This window comes from Balaenoptera borealis (genome assembly GCF_965194805.1).
Source record: "Balaenoptera borealis genome assembly, chromosome: 4".
Lineage (NCBI taxonomy): Eukaryota > Metazoa > Chordata > Mammalia > Artiodactyla > Balaenopteridae > Balaenoptera > Balaenoptera borealis.
Window position 1 is genome coordinate 121,347,118 of NC_138861.1, and position 19,108 is coordinate 121,366,225.

The 19,108-nt window shown below is 42.4% G+C and overlaps 1 protein-coding gene and 1 long non-coding RNA gene across 3 annotated transcripts in view; one reads left to right on the top strand and one right to left on the bottom strand.

The window, feature by feature from the left end:
• The window catches only part of PITX2 (paired like homeodomain 2), a 274,777-nt gene extending 270,417 nt beyond the window's left edge, over positions 1-4,360 (bottom strand). Inside the window, exon 1 of one of the 2 annotated variants that reach the window (XM_082389201.1) lies at positions 3,777-4,360. The gene's annotated coding sequence lies outside the window, so the exon portion shown is untranslated. The remainder of the gene's footprint in view (positions 1-3,776) is intronic. The other variant, XM_082389202.1, reaches the window with a different exon arrangement.
• LOC309627334 lies at positions 14-18,317 on the top strand. The gene is made up of 2 exons (XR_014243681.1): positions 14-1,049; positions 6,330-18,317. It is a non-coding gene; the product is annotated as an uncharacterized lncRNA (long non-coding RNA).
• The last annotated feature ends 791 nt before the right edge of the window (positions 18,318-19,108 follow it).

Sequence of the window (19,108 nt, forward strand, 5' to 3'; positions counted from 1 at the left end):
CTGCAAAACGGAAGAGAAGGAGGGCTGTGAGAAGCGGCGGCGGGCGAGCGCGCAGGGCTCAAAGCAGGCTACCTGTGGGGCAGACGACTTCGACACTAGCTATTAGGCGCCTAGTCTGTGCTAGGTTTCAGGCGTTTTTCTGGAACCTGACAGCCTCTGGCAGCCCAGCCTCATTCCCACCCTTGCCCCCGGTCCAGGACATCTGAATGTTTACCAAAGAGGGGCGGGGGAATGTCCCTCCAGAGTTGCAGCGAATGGGTCCAGGGGCTCTTGGCCGATCAAGTCACCGTGTTCTGGGAACCTAGGCTGTGAAACTACTCACAGGGGAGTCTGTGTCAGGGGTTAAAAGCCCGTCTGAACACGAGGACAACCTTAGCAGATACAAAATTTGGGGATGAGTGAAGGGGACTTTCTCCTTGGGGAACTGTGCGTGAAGGCCAACACAGTGCTTGTCCGTTAGTTGAAGCCTAGTAAACATTTATAGAGTGCCAGAGTCAACTTGTTTCTGTCCTAGACAACAGTTCCCCTCGATTTTCTGTAATTCTGAAACGAACAGGACTCCCTAGGCCTAGGGTGCTCCAGGAGCGAGCTGGCTTCGGGCCGCTCATCCATCAGGAGCCACTTTTCCATATTTAGCCACACTTTCCCCGGGAGATACTCACCCGGCCATTTATTTACCCTAAAGTATGATTTAAGATCGCAGAGCAGGGGAACGGGGTGGAGTGACTGAGATTGAGGAGAGCGTGGCAAACGTCCCCGGAGGGTTTACTGCCCGCCAAGGACAGAGAAATAGCTCTGAGAGACCGGCTCCTCCAGTTCTCCCCCTTCTCCCCGGCAAACCAGATCTTCTCCAAATTTCCAACCACAACGCAGCGAGCCAAGCGTTTAACGTGCGCCCCCTTCTCCGCCACGAGCAAACCGGGAGAGGTGGGTGGCGAGGGGCTCTGTCGGGGTGGGTAGAAGACCCGCGGCTGCTTTAAAGACGGAAGAAAAGAAAGCTCCTCAGGCCCCTTGGATCTCGGCGCCTGCCTCGCTCCACGCTACCCAGGGTACGCCGGCGGCGGGAGGGCCCACCTCACTCAGGTCCAGGGCTGGGGCTGGGGGGCGGGCGATTCCCGGCTGCGCAAGGGGCGGAGGCTGGGCAGGGAGCTGGGGGGTCTGGCTCTGGCGGAGTCGCATTTCCCGGCTCCTCGGCCTCTCCTGGAAGGAGCCGGGGCCCAGGGGCCTCCGGCCAAGGTCGCTGCCTAGAGGAGGGGCTGCCCCGCGCGGCGGCGTGGGGCTCCAGGGGTGGGGACCGCCAGGCGGTTCCCCCACCCGCTAGCGTGGACGCGGGCGGGGGCGCTGCCGATGCTTGCGGGCCCGGGGGCCCAGAAGTGGCAGTTTGGCGGCTCCAGATTTAGTGATTCTGCAGTAAAATCACAGGATTAGTCCCTGATTGAGATGTCTGTTCATGAGATATTACAAAATTCATTATCACAGCTTTCTACTAACTCGATATGAAGTAACACAGATGGGATTTTATTAGTCCAGACTTCAAATGTTTACTTATGATAATTTCAGGGGAAATTTGCATGTCATCATCATTTCGATAATCTTTTTTTTTAACTTCTGAATTGGCTGCATTATTAGCCGGTAGCCAGAGCTTTGCAGATGGTAACTGCAAATAGTTTTTATTTTTTTAAATAGTAAAATATACAAGAGAAAAAGATCGGGTAGCTCAGTGTAAAGTCAGTCAATTATTACACATTCTCCCCCCACTCCCAAGCTTCAGTGCTGAAGACCAAACAAAGCAATACAAAACAAATCTTCAAGAACTCCTCTCTAAAGACTGAAAAGAAGGTCAAGACGTGTTCCTTAGCTCACTCCTACATGTCCTTATGACTTGGGGATTTATTTTGCAGTCAAAATGAGTCTTGAAACCTGCTTTTTTTTTTTTCCCCCTGCATATAATGACCAGGCTTACTAGATGAATTGAGTCTAAATAACTGGGGAAGGTAATTTTTAGAAAGAGACCTCCAATTCCTGCCTGCTGATCCTTAAACTTGCCCTGTCAAGGCAGGTCTTAGAAGACAAATTTGGCTGCCGGATTTACAGACTGGCTTCAATGGCTAATCTCACAAATTAAGATGAGCAACTTTTCCCGTTGGGAAGTTGTTCTCACCCCAAAAGTTCATGTCCTGCTTGGAATGTATATGCCAGGCAATCTTGTTTTGGCCAACTTGAGTTTTCTATTGTGAGCTCACTAAAAAGCAGGACACAGCTAATGGGAGCACCCTGAACCACACTGGCTAAGGCAGGCAGGCAAGCCCTAAGGAATAAAACAATTTACTTAAAAATAATTTCTGCGATTGCCATAAGATGAAATTGCAGGAATGAAATATAGTCCTAATAATTCCACATCCTTTCACATTTCCCCCCTTTCCATTCAAGTTGTTACCCTATAACAAAATCTTTAATGGAAAGTTTAAAAATAAACATGGCAAGAACATATGTTTTCAATGAACTAAATTAGTGAGATTAGTCAGTAAATTAATTTGCAGTGGGTAATCATTTAAGGAAATTAAAATACTGCTTAACACAGTTCTGTATTTTAGCAGTTTAAGCCTTCTTTTAAACCAATTAATATCGATGCTTCAGGAACACTTGAGGACAAACATGCTCAACTTGAGGAACAAAGCACCTGAATAATTTAAGTGTAGTTTTTCTGAGGTAGAGCAAAACATTCCATAAATGAAGTAGTTATTTCATTTTTAGGGAAGGTTTGATTATTGAAACCTTGTATGCTTATTTTGTTACATCAACAAAAATCCTCAATCTATATTGCTTAAGTGCTTTGTTTCCTTGACATAACTGGTATTTGAATTTTTAGATGGATTTCCTCCAAAATGATATTAAAAGCATCTTTAATTCTTATTAATAGCCTAAAAAGAATGCAAGGAAATCTCTCAAAATCAAATTTTTCATAAAATATTTTAGAATATATGAATTCCTATATTATTTTAATTCATGATAGCAAATTTCTTAAAAAATTTAGTTTAGTAAGACATGCTACTTGCACAAATAAAAAAAAAGAGTAAAAATCACACTACCCTATGATGGTTTGATTTCTAAATTGCTTAGGAAAGTAAAATCATTAAATTGTAATAAAAAGAGATACATACTTCTCAGATTTAGAATCATAATTTTTTTCTTGCTGGACGGTTGGAAAACAGTCCTCTCCCCTGCACCCATTTAAAATGTATCTCCCGAAGTGCAAGATTGGAATTGACTGGTAATCAATTTAAAGGATTTATAATCCGAAGTAATTGTGTGAGCTTGGCATTCAGGCCTGGCTCCCAGGTAATTCGCTTGGGCCTGAGAGGTCACTAACTGCCAGTTAAGATGGAATCTTTTTCCAATTGGTAACAATGGGAAGGGGGCTAATCTTCCAGTAGCTGAAACTTTGTACAGAGCCCTTTATCTTGAGAATGCTAATCCTCAGTTTGAGGATTTGTCCCTGTAGTGTTGGCACCAAGATTTAAGGGAAGATACCTCCTTTTAAATGCCAGCCATGGTCTCGCTTCCCACTCGACTTCAGCACCCCGTAGATTGTTAGCGTCTGTGACCGGGGACCAAAGGAACAGGGCTTTGCGAGGTCTGTTTGCCAACTGCGTTACCTCGGGGGAAAGGCAGCCCCAAGAGCCACAAATCACCTACGGTGAAGATTCTCCAAAGTGGAACAAATTTCCAAACTCGCATTATCTCACATCCCTGCGGGAGAGACGGCCTCCACTTACCGGCTACCGGGAGAGAGCTGCTGTCTCCGCGTCCCGCCGCGTCCCGGAGAGATTTCCAGCGAACCGAGGCACGGGCTGCACCGCAAACGCCCGAAAGCCGGGCCGAGAGGGCTGCGAGGCTCCGGAGGGCGCCGAGTTCCGAGGGGGTCCAAGGGCGCGCAGTGGCCTCCGGAATCTAGCCGTCACTGGCCGTTTCTTTCTGCTCTTCTCCAGCTTTCTCGCTTGCTCTCGCACTCTCTCTCCCCTCCCTCGCTCTCATCCCTCTCTCTTCCCTCAGCTCCGACTCCGTGTGGGGAGTGACGTGACGTCAGCAGAGATTCCACCAAACTCCACTGCACAGTGGCGGGCTGGCGGGCGGGCGGGCAGCCGAGCCGGCAGCGCGGCGGGCGATCAAGGGGCAAGCGCAGCGCTTGGGCGAGCGCGGGGGGAGCCAACAGGGGCGACGGGAAACGGGGCAGGGGAGGGAGGTGGAGGCCGGCGGGCCTCGGAGTCGGGAGCTGGAGAAGGAGCCGGGAGAGCAAAACAAGGAGAGGGAGCCGGGCAGGGCGCTTAGACAGGAGCAGACAGAGCCGCAGGCGCAAGCACTCCCACTGTGGAAAGGAGCACGAGAAGGGAGGATGGGAAGGAGGAGAAGAAAAAGGGATCTGCGCCAAACCGGGAGCTCTAATAAATCAGAGGGGGAGGGCAAGGGCGTCGGGGAGACGGAAACGTACTCCTGAGGGGGGGCAAACCCAGACGGCTAGGGAGGAAGGGATGGAGAAAGTGGCCCAAAGAATGGAACAAAGGGCAGTGTACATGGGTTTGTCTGGGGGCAAGGCTTGTGGGGTGTGAGTTTGAATGTGCCTCTGTGTGACCTTCTTTCAGGCCTGCAGGGTTGAGGAAAGAGGTCATAGAAACCAGGGATTGCGGGGGAGACAGGAGGCTGGAGAGAAGGCAGGCGGGGTGGAGTGAGAGAGGATGACTGAGGAGAAATCTGGAAAAGTGGGGATGAGCGGGGTGTCGGTGGGGTGACTGGGTTTGGGAAGAGGGTGGGAGAGAGACAGCGAGAAGGGAGCGAGCAAGGCTAGTCAGCCGGGGAAGGCCGGGATGCCCGGCCCAGCACCGCCGGCCGGGACACCGGGCCCGAGGTCAAGGCGGGTGGACCAGGAGCGCAGCACCCGCTGTCGGCGCGCAGGTGGGCATGGCCGCGCACTGACCAGTGTGCACGAAGGGATTGCGCTGGACGAGGCTCGGGTGTTCACTGGGTCTAGAATTTCCTCTGCTGTACCTACACTCAACAAGTTCACTCCGGGTCACGGCTATCTCATTTTTTAAAATGACGAGGTTAAGGTTCCTGGCGAGCATGGTATTAAATTGCAAGGGATGATGGGGGGGGGGGGGGGGGAAGGAAGCTCCCCTCAAATCAACATTTGCTCCTAAAAATCGAAGAACATGTGAAGTTAGAGGGGTCATCCCCCCGCCCACCCCGAAAAGTGTGCCCTACTTTTAAACCCTGATTTTCCGATTTCCAGCAAGAGCTTGTGTTTTGGTAGTGAGAGGATATTTTTGCTCTGTCCTGCCTTTGAGTGGAAGGACTTTTAAATACGATTCGCCTGGAAGACCAGGTGCGAAGGCTTCTGCCAGGCATATTGGACAAAGTTCTTTTAATCTCAAGGGTGTCCTGTTAATGTATGTTTTTGGAAAGTGTCGGAAAACAGCCATAACTCCCAGTTCCGTATTCCCACCAATATTATTTCCTGCATAGGAGCAAAACTCAGCCAGGCCTGCCATTAGAGAGTCCCCCCTTTTGGTCCTGAAGAGAGGATAAAATGCCCTCTAAAAGTTGTATTGCTCTTCCTAAATCAGTATACCAAATCTCATAATTTTAAGAAAATATAATGACATTGAGGGAACGTGTGTGAAATGTATACATTTTTGAAAGCCTGGCATTTAAAATAACCCAGGTCACCATATAGGCGCTGGGCTTTTCCTACATTTGGGGGCTGTCTGGAACATGTTATGTGTTTTCTTGAATTACTCCGTGTTTTGAATTCATTTGAGTTAGCAGTAAAAACAGGCAAACAAACTTGCTCAATTTGTTTTGAGTGCTAAATCCCTTCACTTTGAAATAGCTAACAGTCGACAGATGGACTCATTTTATGGAACGGGTTAGCCTCTTCAGCCACGAAGAAAACTGACGAGAGGTCTACATTTTTAAGCCATTTCTAACCTCCACGTAACATCCGTGAAAACTCAAACTTTCTCTCTTTACCGGTGGAAATTCAAGACAGTTTTATTTAAGGGGAGAGAAATGAGGGGGAAATGCCCACGTGTTGTTTTTACTTTTATTTCTCCTCTGTCTCTGAGAATTTCTATTTCTGGTTTCTGAAATCTTGCTGAGGCAAGGAAATCAAATTTCTTCAAGTCCCACGACTGAAATCTAAGGTCACAGCATACCACATAATGTGGTCCAAGAAAAACATTTTTGTCTCTGCCCATCAAAGATTTTTGCTGCCTCCTCAGCCCCCTGAGTTATGGGTTAAATGTCTCCCTCCTTTTCTTTTCATTTTATAGAGATTAAGAGACCCTCGGAGCAGAACAGCCTCGCCTGCATCTGGAGGCGAGGATGGGGCATCTCACGGAAAAGTGGGAAAAGAGTGAGAAAACCGGAGACGGGAAGATTCAGAGACGCACAGAGAGACAAGGGAAAGAGAAAGGGACTGCGCTGCAGAGACGCGCAGATAAGCGCGTGCCTCCTCCTCCCCCGTTTCAGGATTCAGAGGTTTGCAAACCAGGGCTGGGATGGAGGGGCTCCGGGAAGCTCACATTCCCCTCGTCCCCCTTCTGTCTGGAGTCTCGCCCGCCAGGGGCTGGCTAACCCCAGTCCCGGCCGCCGCAGACACCGCGCGGAGCTTTTGGGTCCTCGCCTCGCCCAGCGCCAGTGCAGCTGAAGTGAGCAGCTGGTGGGAAATGCAAATGGCTCCTGGAGAAATAGAAGATACAGAATGATTCTCATTCCCTCCTCGAGTGTGTGGAAGGAGCTGGACATACGTTTCACGCTCCTAATCCTTCTTTTACATTTTTAGTCATACTCCTATTAAACAACTAATTAATGCCCAGAACCACCAGGGAATACATTAGGCATGCAGCGGAGAGGCAGGGTGCTGGGGGGCTACAAACCACCGAGCTGATTTAAGACGTGGATTTCAGGTTTTTCCCTCGTCAGAACAGAAATGGAAGAGTGGGCCGTGGCGATTGTATTTAGATTCCGATTACTTCAAATTAGAAGGGGGTGGAGGGAGCGTCCAACCAAAGCAAGCAATTCCCTGCCCTGCAGATGTAAACAAGATTGTAGCATCAAAGGTACCAGCTCCTTAAGGGCCAGATCTCCTGGCTGGGAGCCGGGTGTGGGGAGACACTGGCCTTATGTATCAGTGAATTTCAAGGATGTTACACTTTTACATAAACAACTCCGGAGCCGATCGCCTGGTGAGACTCACTGTTCTAGAATATCTTTAAAAAAATTTTTTCCCAGAAGTATATATTCTTTTTACTTTTCCAAAATTTTGAACTATGTCTAAAGATAATAACCTTCCAGTAAACCAGTGCACTGGCCCATTTCCCCCAGCCATTCCTTCTGTCTTTTTGATTATTGGATTTAATGTGTGTGGGACACAGAGAATTAAACACCGCCCCTCCAAATACATTAGCATAGGAAGAGTGGTGCTGGACTACATGGGTTCAGAAGATTTTTGTGAGATTCTGAATTATGCCCCTCCCTCTAATGTTTTGAAGCCAGTGACAGAACTGTTAGAATAGAATCGAATTGTGAAGCTCAGAGAGGACATAGCAGTTTGTGATCAAAGCTTGGCAAAACCGAGGACAAATGCGGGGCGGCGACATCTGCCACCTCACTCTCACCCAAGAGTTAGGATTTGGGAAAGGTACAGTATTATTTTCAAGCCCGCCTGTGACTGGCTGCGTGCTACCATTTACTTTCTTCCCTCTGGATTATGATTTCAACCCTGGCAAGCAATTTCCCCAGCTCCTTATCTGACAACAAGAGAGTATGTAAATACCAATGGCTAGAGATGTTTAACTGCCTCAGACATTATTGATTTGTTGGCTGTTCTAAATTTTCTTCCCAGTCCAGGTCTTGTTTCCGAATTGTCTATTGAGGAGGTTTGAGGCGTCCCTCCGATGCTACAATACAATAATTTTTTAAAAAGGCATTTAAGATGAACCAATTGATTTGCATATAAATTAAAATTACTATGCGTTGCCTATTCTGGTGTTTTATAATCATTTCGAAATTAGTACTTAACCACTTGAGCTAAAAGAATATATAAATGTCTGTATTGACTCACTAATGAATTACCTAATTAAAACGTCGCCTCGTGATGTTGGGCTCTGGAAAGCTTGTTAAATCAAGACATATTAGGGAGAGATGAATATTGGAAGGGTAACAGACCAAGGTCTGGAACTCAGAACGGAGTTTCCGGTGATCCCAAGCTTTAATTTTGGAGCACTGGCCCTTTTCTGTTGTTAATGATTTTGTGCTTGTTTGTAAATAAACGAAGTGGAAGAAGCGCTCCGGAGGCCGCGATCGCTCTGGCCCTTTGCTCTGGCAGGACCTTCCAGCTCTGACCTAGAAGCGCTCAATCCTGGGAGAAGCTGGGCCAGCCCGGGAGGTGTGTGGCCCCGCGGGCGGCCTGGCCAGCCTGCTCTTCTCCTCCTGCCTCGCCGGCTGGCTGGTGAACCGAAGCAGCGCTGTCTCCGCCTGATCCGAGAGCTGGAAGTAGAGCCGACATTTAATAGATATGCTAACTGAGCACTTACCTTCGTCCAGAGAATAGGAATAAAAGGTAGCTCTTCTTAAGAGGCGGTGCAAAGGCACGCTAGGAGTTCAGAAAAGGCTAGCAGCGGGAAATCTGTAGCCTGGGGGCTCGCCAACATCCCCTTTCATTTCAAGCACTTATTGATTTGCTGTTGTCATCTTTGGCGACGCAGAAGGACACTTGAAAGAATTTCTGATGGGGCTCTGATCTGAGAAAGGAGGTGACCTGCCCAGGCTCTCACCAAATTCTTAATTACTGCATCAACTGCTTTTTTTTTTTTTTTTTAAATCCCCCATCCCACCTCCTTCCCCCTGGCAACTGAGTTTGCTTATTCTGAACTTCTTAATTATTCAGGAACTTCCTTACCTCTCATTGGCTTCCCTTCTGCAGCGGTTTTCTATTCGAATCTTCCCCCCCCCCCCAACCCCGTCCCCCATGGTAGGGTCTGTATATTGATCCCTCTGACCTTTGGCACATCTGGGCCTTCCACAATCTCTCAATCTTTTTAGATTTGAGGTTGGAAGGCTCCGCCCTCTCCACTATGTGCACACACTCAGAAATACGAAAACTTACACAGACTGTCCTCAAACCCAGGGGATCTAACAGATGTTCCCTTTTCAGTTGTCTCTTGAAATCTGAAATGCCTGCCTGATTTGAACTTGGATACCACTCTCTCTCTCTCTTACTCATTCCTCTTTCAAAGCTGTTTGAACAATTGTGCACATGTGCTGGCAACATCTCCACCTACAATCTTTACCAAACTGTAAATAAAGAGGAACTCATGCAGTAGATTGGTAGACAGATTGCCTTAGGAATCAGAATCCCCGATTTCAGGATTCCTCAATCAACTCTGGTTATCATCTACATTGAATCATTCCAAGCAGGAGACCCACAGGAACCTGCACTGTGGAGCAGCCGGTAAAGCCACAGTAAAAAGAATAATTTTAGGATCATTTCATTAGAATACAAATTATGTTTCTGGGTTCTGTTTGTAACCACCTAGTTTCAGTATATGCAGAATTAGGAAAAATATGTCAACATGGTTATTGGCAATAAAGAGGAGGAATACCTTGGGCTCATCAGTGAAAAGAAGACCCAGAAAGTCTACAACTTTCAGTCGTTAATTTCATTTATAATAGTGGGAATAAATAAGACACAAACTCCCTTGTACATTTTATGTACATTAGTCAATCTGAGTTCCCATTAAAAGTAGCTATACAGAATTTCTTTTAATTTCTGATAGCAACTTTAGAAAGTAAAGCCATAGCAACATGGTGAACTGGGGGTAAATCCCTTGAGTTGACTGTTTCTGTAAGCTCAGGGGTATAATACTGTTTGCGTGTGGTCTTTCTAGACTATCTACTAGGGTTTATTAGTTCTTACCAGACTTCACATCATTGTTTGAATCTACCTTCATTGTAGGGCAAGTTCAGTTACTATGCTGATTTTGAAATAGACTTTTCTGCCAGTATAATCTTGATTTTCAAATAACAGAAATCTTTAGTTTAATATACAGAGCTCTCAGTTTTCACTTCCTTCAGAACTTCCATTTTGATTGTTGCAAGTAATAATAATTTGTATGACTATATGTACTCCTTTTGCTTTTTTGTGGAGTGGGTTGTGTCCACTATCACCACCACCACCACAGACAACAAAATATAAAAAGTAAGATCTTTTTTGTATAATAAATCGTACTTGAAATGCATCTGACTTAATATCATCCTACAAATGTACCTTGTAAACTTTCTTGGACTTTCTAGCAAGTGTTTGCAGCAATAGGAACAGCTTTTCTCACAGACGACATTCTCTTTGATGGGTTCTCATTTCTGGAGGAGGGGCCTTTAGAGCAATGAAGGAGGAAGGGGACATTGGAGGTTGTCAGCCATTTCAGCAGAAACATGCCTGAGTTCAGTGAAGTGACTGATGCAGTGGTCAGATCTCCCACCCTGACTTTCTCTTAAATTGGAACGCTGAGTTCCTCACTGTGGGCTCCTGAAGCACTTGGTGTATGTGTAGATTCCTACCCCTCATCGTGGTCTTCACCATGTTGCTTTATAGGTCTCTGGTTCAATGATGTTTTGTGGTTGTAGCTCTTGTACTTATTATCACAATCTCAACATTTAGGCTCTGATGCGTTTATGTGAAAGCTGCTCTGTTAGTAAGCTCTAGCATACAGAAGAGATGGGACAAGTGAGGACTCACCAGAACTCAAATTCAGATATGTTTAAATAGCATTGACTGTGTAAAAAGTCTGGCAATGCTTCTGGCTCCCCAGCTCTCTGCTCTAAACTTCACGTGGACCCTGAGAAAAAGCCTCTGGCTAATGAGGCCTGATAAATTCTGAGTTTAAGAAATAATAGCATTTGTATTGAGAACAAAGTGAAGTCAGGAAACCTGTTACATACCAAATGGGCCTGATCATTTGAATTGGTAATAATGGTAATAGCTAATATTTATAGAGTGATTAGTTTATTTTGCCATTGTATTGATCATCACATTTATTTTTCATACTAATATTGTAAGGTAGGTACTGCCATTTTGCAAATGAAGACAGTGAGGTTTGGAGTGATTGTGTCATTGGCCCAAGGTCACCCACCTGGTAATAGCAAGAGCTTCTAAGCACTGGAGTGCAGAGTGAGTAGGAAACTACTTCAGATCGTGTAGGCAGTAAGTGGCACAGTGGGAATTTGAATCTAGATTTTGTCTATCTACAGAGTCCCCAATATTAGCTAGTACACTGAACTGGTGGCAACCATACTGGAGGGTCAGAAGCCTCTGAGGGAAAGAAATATAGAACTTCCATGTAGAACATGTCAAAAAACAAAAGGAAACTGCAGAGACAAGAAAAGCAAATATATCACCCGCGGGATGGAGAAAGTCAGAAATGTCTGAAGTTCTAGAGAGAAGGAAAAGAGAATTGACTGAATAAGAGACAGTAGGAAAGCCAAGCTCCAGTATTTGTCCTGGGCAGGTCATTCCAGGAAAGAGAAAGAGAAGTTCAGGAATATCTGTGAACAGTAGGAAAATTAATGCTCAGATGGTCAGGTTGGCCTGAGCCTAATAAGATCTAGAAATCTAGTTTATAAGAACCCTTTCCCAGAGATTCCAAGGGAGGATAAAATAACTAAATTGAGGTTTGAGTAGTTTTATCCTAGAACCAAAGACAGATGCAAGTAAGGACTGAGTAATAAGAACATCCATGTTGCAGGAACATGCAAGTTGAGTGGGGAATGAAATCTAGAAAAACCTGTTAGGAATCTGGTTATTGGGCTAAACCTTGCCAGGCTCAAAGGAGAAATGAGATTTTACCTATCATCACCTACCTCTGTCTAGTTTACACCCTAGTATCTCCATTACTATAGTGAAGTCATTTGAAATTTTAAGTGAGATGACTTCCTGTGCTGAAGAAGAAACCTTGTGTGGAGGGGTGTTAGGAGACAAATGAAGGGGAGAGATAATGATCCCAAGGACACAGTTTGTGAGAACAATGCTGGACTAGTTGTTGGTAGAATGTTAACCAGGAGAAAAAGCCAGGGAGCCTTCCACCAGGTCCATTTCATCACTTGAGGCCAGTTACTGATCCCAAAGGTTATTCCCAATTCAAGCTTGTCCCTTTGTCAAAAATGAGCCAACATTGGCTCCATTTGGGCCTTTTCCAGATGGGATAGATAAATATAAGTGTATGTATGAATTCCCAATTTTATGAAGCACAGGAGAAGAAAAAATAGAAGAATCAACCCAGTTCCCTGTTTTCTGGCAAAAATTCTCTTATTCCTTTGTGATATGTGTAGAGTAAGGAAACATGAAGAGAATGTTCATACAAAGAAAAGTGGTATGAGTTCATTTCAAGGGGGATCTCAACTTGTGCTGTTACAGGAATCCAGACCATCTCCTGTAAATGCCATGGTATTTTTGAAAGAAAAGTTTGAGGGCACACAGTCTTATTTTCCATCTCTATCCTGTGGGTCTCAGTATTTTTTTTTTCCTAAACAGGGAAGAGAAATTAGGATCCCAAGAAAGTAAGAACTAGAAAGGATCTAGAGGATGCCCTCCTCCCTCAGTCTATGTTTAAATTACTCCCAGAAAGATAGCCAGTTATCCTTTTCAGCAAAGAGCCCCTTAAGGTCCCTTGGTAATGCATTTGGATGCTTCATAATTTCACGTATACACTGTATATCTGTCTGAAGGAATGATGTCATGTCAAATAGCTCCAATGAATAGAGGGCATTTTCCCCATACTCTTCCAAATTTTCCTATGTCTTTTACTCTCAAAAAACTATATGAAACTATATGAAAATATTATTAGCTTCATTTAACAGTTGGATAACTGTGTTATAGGGACTTTTAGAGAGGTACCCCTGGTTATGCAGCATGGTGTTGGAAGAATGAAATTAAAGTCAGAAAATTCTACGTTCAAGTCTTTCCTAGCAGACACGTCACTTCTTGGGGCTAGTTATGATTTTTCTGTCTGAGTAATGTACACGTTTGATTGTAACTCTATTTGTCCTTCTGTTTGTCTGCCTGTGAGTAGTTTATCTTTTAATCCATCAATTTATCTATCTCCTTGCTGTTTTTTTAATTCACCATAAGTTAACCAATGTTGATAAAATTTCACCCTTACCATGAGTGCTACTTGAGCGGATTGAGATGGTTGTCATATTTTTCAAATATCACATGTAATTAACAGTGCTGCCACTGTTTAAGTGCCATGATTTTGTTCTTATCTGGGAATTGTACACATACCACACTTTCTGTCATGAGGGGCCCGCCTACACTTATTAGCATGTTTGATATTTATGCTGTCCCTTGGGAAGATGTTGATCATTTTGTTCATGTCACTCGTGACGTTATAACAACTGCCTTTTTGTTTAGATGTGTGTTTTCTCACAACTATATTTAGTTTTCTTTCCCAAGCCTGACTTCAAGATATTGAAATCACTGATTCACTTAAAAATGTTTAAATTTCCTGAAAGAAAGTGTTGGAGTAATCCTGGGATGAGTATGATTTTCGATGCATTGTCCTTATCTGGATATAAATGTTCTTTCTTTTTTTAAATCCACATATTCCAAAATTTGGGGAGAAGTTCTTTTTCCTGAATGTAATTTATAAATCAAAAGCAATAAGATTCTTATTCATTTTCTTTTTTGATATTTGCTCTCCTTATTCTCCCCTGAATTATTTCTTCTTTACTCTCATATCTGCATTCACTGAAAGCATTTTGTATTATCTTCCTCTCACAGGAGAGCAGCTGTGAATTGTACAGGTTAAAGCTGCATCCTGTCAGTTCTTCATTCTTTTTGCCACAGTTGAAAACTCATACTTCTTTTCCCAAAGCATTAATGTCATTCTACTGGTTTCTGATTTACAGAAATCAAGTAGGGTCTACAAAGGTCAATGAAAATGAAAATAATGCTTTTTGTCTTGACACGTTTATTTATTGCTTTCTTATATTTTAGAAAGAGTATGTAAATCATATACCCTTTCCTCATCCTCCACCATTTCCAAATCCACAAGAATATGTGGAATGGAGAGAAGAAAATCAAGAAAGGAAAAGGAATGACTTGACTCAACTAAAATGAGAAGAAAGCAGAGGCAGAATCTAGGATTGCGGTTCAACAAGATGATTCAGTTAATTTGGTGGATTCATTTTGCGGTAATTTGTTAAACTGAGTTCTGGATGATGGAAATGTGTTTCTCGATCTCTAATGGACATAAACTGAGTTTAAAAAGGCTAACCAAATCTTTTAATTATATGCAAATAATCACAGAAAAAGGAAAAAAGGAGAGATGGTTAAACAGATGTGGTAGGGGGCTGGGTTGGGGGATGATGAGAGAATATTAGAGCCGACTGGTTTGCAGATTGACTTTAGGAGACTGTTTTTTGAGTATTTTGTTTCCCATATTAAATTTAAATAGTATTGCATTTTTTAACGAAAGTTTACTTCTAATTGCAGATGAAGGTAACTTCTCACTTCCTTAACCATTTTGTTACACATTATTTGTGTTGTAAGGAATATTATGATTTAGTTTAAATGTTGTTATCTTAGTTTTTTTCCTTTAAACATATGTTTTGGAGGTTTGAAAAAAGTAGGAAAGTACATTATTTCCAGGCCCTTCCAAAGATTATTTCACTGAAAGGCTATAGTCCAATCGCTGAGCTAGTCCCAACCTCAGAGACCAGCTTCAAGGCTGCTCTCACTTTGCTTTACTACCAAACCAGCAAACCTGAATCTTACACTGGTAGGGATATTTAGGACAGTTCTTCAAAGGAGCATATGTCCCAGAAGTTCCAAGTTTGAAGGTCACATAGCCCATGTAGAATGAAGAGTCTTCTAGGATAGAGGAGCTTGAGGAGGGATGCTGGGATAGAAGCAGTGGAGCCCTTCAAGGTTCCTTCTCCTCTGTTATCATGTGCGGGAATCTTTGCTGCCCCCCTAGGAATGTGCTTCTGTATTCTGTTTATTATTGATTGGGTCATTGGCCTATGTGGGCCTGGCTATGGCCCATAGAGAGTGAAAGGCAAAGACATGATATGTGGAGTCAAAGAGTTGGCAGAAAACAGCCAAAACCAACATTTCTTTGTAAAATTTTAAAAAATATATTAATTATCTCTAAAATAGGATGAATTACTGATCTGGATAAAATTCTTGGATTTTAATTGATTCATGATGTCTGATTTCCTACCTCAGGTGATAAGCAGATATCTGAAAACTGTGAAACTGACGTTATTCTGGATCTTCAAAACAACTGATAACCAAGGTGACTGTGTTATAATAGCCACATTTTTTTTTCCCCACTACTATTAGGTTTTAGTTGATAAGCATTACTGTTGAGCTGAAAAATATCTCACTGTTTTGGAAGTCATTGACTGTGGTTTTCATTACTATTCTGAACTATGCATTTTTTTGAGTTTTCTTATTCTTGCCAGAATTTTTTCCCTTTATGTTTGAGTTCATACGTATGTTAAAAAACACTAATGACAAATAAGCTGTCATAAAACACTTAAGAAAGCTAAATCAGATCTCTCTATCCTACTTAGAAGTAAAACAATTAAACTTTATGATAAAGTTTTGTTTCATTTAATTTTTAACCCTTTTAAATTAAAAAACAGTTTAAAATAGTCACATAATTATGAACATATTCTCCCTGTCTGTACTCTGTATTCTATATATAGAGAAATGAATATGTGTTTAAATATTCCCAATAGGAGGTCCATGTAAAGCATTATGATTTTAAATAGGCCACCATGTATAAATGTGTGTATAAATATTTATGCACATATATACATACATTATATGTCAACATTTCCTGTAAGTCCTATCTGCTTATAATTTTGACAACAAAAACAAAGAATAAGATGAATAATAATCAAAATGGGAAAATGCTTTGACTCAGTTAAAGAACTCAAATATAAATTCTTTTATATCACTTAAAATTTATTTATAAAAGATGTTACCTCATTCCTTAATGAGCTCATGTAGTCCTTGTTTAAGATCTAGCAAAAAATTTAACTGCATACTCATTCAGTATAGGATAATGCTTAAATGTAAAATTAATGCTTTATATTTTAGCAAAGCATTGTGATGTATTGATGAATTGTCAAAGAACAAGCAATCCAATTTATACTCTCCCTGCCACTCCTACCCCTAATCTCTTCATTCATAGAGGTAATTTTCCAATAATAGTAATACCAATTTAGAATATATTTAATAAAGGATTGACTCTTAGTTTAAATAAGAGTAAAGTCCCCATGGTAAGATTCTTATAAGGGAGCTTTTTATTTTTCTTCCCCAAGAACATCTTGGCACAGTTACACATAATTAAAAAAGTATATGACTTTAATCTGAAGCTGGCTTTTCTTTGGAATACTGTTGGTGAGAGTTAATGAAAACCTCCTTGTCTCAGGCCAATTAAAAAAAATAAGTGACATGGTCTTAGTAGCATAAAATGATATGTTGAAATATTTTTAGATGATGTATCATGTGGTAGGTTCAATCACTAGAGTGTTTTGGCCCTGGGAAGGTAAAAATAATCCCCTTTCATTCATCCTAATACTCAGTGTCAAAAGAGCTGGCTAATTATTGTATTGTATTGAAACTGTATTGAAACTACAAGAAATTTGGAACTTATAAAAATTTTTATTTCTCCCTAAGAACATTAACTGTTCTGGATTATATTCAGTATCTTTTGCTACTTGCTTTTAAATTTTATTTATATGAAAAGAAATTGGAAATCGGATTTGTTGTCCTCCGTCATAATGAAGAGAAGATTCCCAAGTGATTTGGCTACAGCTTGCTAAGCAGGTTATCTTGTAAAAACCAGAACGACAACAACAAAAAACACCAGGTAGAATGACAGGGCCCATTAGTGAAAGTCAAAATTAAAGAATATTTTAAAAGAAAGGCTGTTTTATTTTTTTTCAAGTATAAATGTAGTAACCTGGGTCAGGCTCCCAAGTGCTGCCTACTTGAGCTACTCGTGCTGCTTCAGCTTAATTTTTGCAATAAGGAAGAAATAAATAGGTAGATAAGCAGGTAGAGACAAATGAGTGAATCCAATTGATAGCTCTGAGAGCTCACTCAAATTAGTCAAAATTTCTATATTCCTATCAATTGTTTATATTTTTATTGTCTTAAAAATAGCTTTAATATTAATGCAGTGTCGAGGGAGGAGACCTTCAAGATGGTGAAGGAGTAAGACGTGGATATCACCTTCCTCCCCACAAATACATCAGAAATGCATCTACATGTGGAACAACTCCTACAGAACACCTACTGAAAGCTGGCAGAAGACCTCAGACTTTCCAAAATGCAAGAAACTCCCCACGTACCGGGCCATGTGGCTGACAGAGTATTGGTGTCAGGCCTGTGCCTCTGAGGTGGGAGAGCTGAGTTCAGGACATTCGTCCACTAGAGACCTTCTGGCTCCACGTAATATCAAACTGCAAAAGCTCTCCCAGAGATCTCCAACTCAATGATAAGACCCAGCTCGACTCAACGACCAGCAAGCTACAGTGCTGGATACCTTGTGCCAAACAGCTAGCAAGACAGGAACACAAACCCACCCATTAGCAGAGAGGCTGCCTAAAATAATAATAAGGTCACAGATATCCCAAAACATACTACTGGATGTAGTCCTGCACATCAGAAAGACAAGATCCAGTCTCATCCACCAGAACACAGGCACCAGTCCCCTCCACCAGGAAGCCTACACAACCCACTGAACCATCCTTAGCCACTGAGGGCAGACACCAAAAACAACGGGAACTATGAACCTGCAGCCTGTGAAAAGGAGACCCCAAACACAGTAAGTTAAGCAAAATGAGAAGACAGAAAAACACAGCAGATTAAGGAGCAAGGTAAAAACCCACCAGACCAAACAAATGAAGAGGAAATAGGCAGTCTACCTGAAAAAGTATTCAGTGTAATGATAGTAAAGATGATCCAAAATCTTGGAAATAGAATGGAGAAAATACAAGAAACGTTTAATAGGAACTAGAAGACCTAAAGAGCAAACAAACAGTGATGAACAACACAATAAATGAAATTAAAAATTCTCTAGAAGGACTCAATAGCAGAATAACCAAGGCAGAAGAACGGAAGTGACCTGGAAGATAGAAGAGTGGAAGTAACTACTGCAGAGCAGAATAAAGAAAAAAGAATGAACTAACAAACCATTGTAAAGCAATTATACTCCAATAAAGATGTTAAAGAAAAAAAAGAATGAAAAGAATTGAGGACAGTCTCAGAGACTTCTGGGAAACATTAAATGCACCAACATTTGAATTATAGGGGTCCCAGAAGAAGAAAAGAGAAAGAAAGGGGCTGAGAACATACTTGAAGAGATTATAGTTGAAAACTTCCCTAATATGGGAAAGGAAATATTCAGTCAAGTCCAGGAAGCACAGAGAGTCCCATACAGGGTAAATCCAAGGAGAAACATGCCAAGACACATATTAAGCAAACTATCAAAAATTAAATACAAAGAAAAAATATTAAAAGCAGCAAGGGAAAAACAACAAATAACATACAAGGGAATCCCCCTAAGGTTAACAGCTGATCTTTCAGCAGAAACTCTGCAAGCCAGAAGGGAGTGGCACGACATATTTAAAGTGATGAAAGGGAAAAACCTACAACCAAGATTACTCTACCCAGCAAGGATCTCATTCAGATTCGACAGAGAAACTAAAAACTTTACAGACAAGCAAAAGCTAAGAGAATTCAACACCACCAAACCAGCTTTACAACAAATGCTAAAGGAACTTCTCTAGGCAGGAAACACAAGAGAAGGAAAAGACCTACAATAACAAACCCAAAACATTAAGAAAATGGTAATAGGAACATACATATCGATAACTACTTAAAATGTAAATGGATTAAATGCTCCAGCCAAAAGACATAGACCGGTTGAATGGATACAAAAACAAGACCTGTATATATGCTGTCTACAAGAGACCCACTTCAGACCTGGGGACACATACAGACTGAAAGTGAGGGGATGGAAAAAGATATTCC